The sequence below is a fragment of the Eumetopias jubatus genome, unplaced genomic scaffold (genome assembly GCF_037043125.1).
Source record: "Eumetopias jubatus isolate StellerSeaLion01/CBP00866 unplaced genomic scaffold, mEumJub1_p1.0 scaffold_8, whole genome shotgun sequence".
NCBI lineage: Eukaryota > Metazoa > Chordata > Mammalia > Carnivora > Otariidae > Eumetopias > Eumetopias jubatus.
Window position 1 is genome coordinate 50629132 of NW_028274814.1, and position 1424 is coordinate 50630555.

Here is a 1424-nt window from a genome sequence, read left to right on the forward strand (position 1 = left end):
CAGCATGGAGTCTGCTTGAGATTCTCTCTCTCCCTCTCCCTGTGGCCCTCCCCCCACTCACCCACACGCAAGCACGCTCTCTCTCTCAAATAAAGAAATACATAAATCTTTTTAAAATGTTTAAAAAGAAAATAAAACAAGAATAATAATAGTGCTAGTTTCACAGACATTAAAAGATTAATTTATGTATTGCATTTAGCACAAAGCCTTACAAATATTAACAGCTCAATAAAAACTGTTACCATTAACAGTTACTTTTTAAGTTTTTTAAACTAATTAAACTATGAAGGTCTGTTTTCAGAATAAAATGCTACAATAGCCTCTCAACAATTTTCTAAATTAAGAACCAAGAATACTTGGCCCAGTTCATAATCTTAAGTAGCTTGCCATTATGCAATTTTCATTACTGATCATACTTTCATTAATGTTTTGATAGCACAGTTTTCAATACTGTACCTACTTAATGTAAGCATACTGCCTGATTTACGAACAGGTTAGGTAGTTAGTTCCTGGTTGACATTGTCTAATGTCACTTAGGCTTTCTGAACCAATTATATTGGATGATTCCCCATGATAGTCCGGAAATTGTAGATACTGATAAATAATATCCAAGGTATCCCTGAGATGACTATGTACTTTCAGAAAGGCAGGTCTAGACAAAGTCTGAACAATAACAGAACTATCCAAAGATCTAGATTCAGGAGGAAAATTTACTGGTGAGGCAGCCCCTGGATCTGATGTGGGGTTCACTAGCACTGACTTGAGGGCTGGGATGCAGCAGTAATACCTGAGTGCACCATTCTTTAGTCCCCTCAGATATGAGCTGAGGTTTACCCTATTCAAAATATTGGCAATTGCTGCTTTTGAACCTGAGATCTCTCCAAACGAAGATCAGCTCGTGGAGGGGCCATCCTCCCCCTCATCCTCAACCTCTTCATTTCTTCTGCTATGGTTCCAGCTCTTCTTCACATTCCATAAACAGTTCTGCCATTTTTGAATAATTTTTTTGGCTGAAGAGGGTCGTGACCCATCAATTTGCTGAGCTGGGTTTCTGCAAACTGTCACCTAAGTACATGTGACTCCAGGCAAGGCATTAAGTTATACCTGTTTCCCTTTCTCTTCTCCTCTTAATCTGTCTTGTATTGGTTTAATTTGCAGGTACTAGGAACTGAACCCGGAGCAGAGCTGATCCCTGAGGAGGAGGAGAAGGTGGAGGAGGAGAAAGACGTGCAGGAAAACCCGCTGAAAATTCAGCGAGGACAACGGCAGGCCGCGGAGTGGTAGGTAAGGCGGGGTTGCTGTGGAACCTCCTGCAGAGGCTGGGAGTCAGCCTCCTCGGCTCGAGGCTCCTTTCCGTCCCCGCAATGTGGGAGGCACACACAGGCCTGCACTGTGAGGCACACCCTGGATGGCGACAACCCCGA

At 42.7% G+C, this 1424-nt stretch overlaps 1 pseudogene; it reads right to left on the minus strand.

Moving 5' to 3' along the window:
* Nucleotides 1–529: 529 nt before the first annotated feature.
* Nucleotides 530–1031, minus strand: LOC114221668 (zinc finger protein 280D pseudogene; annotated as a pseudogene).
* Between the last annotated feature and the right edge of the window lie 393 nt (nucleotides 1032–1424).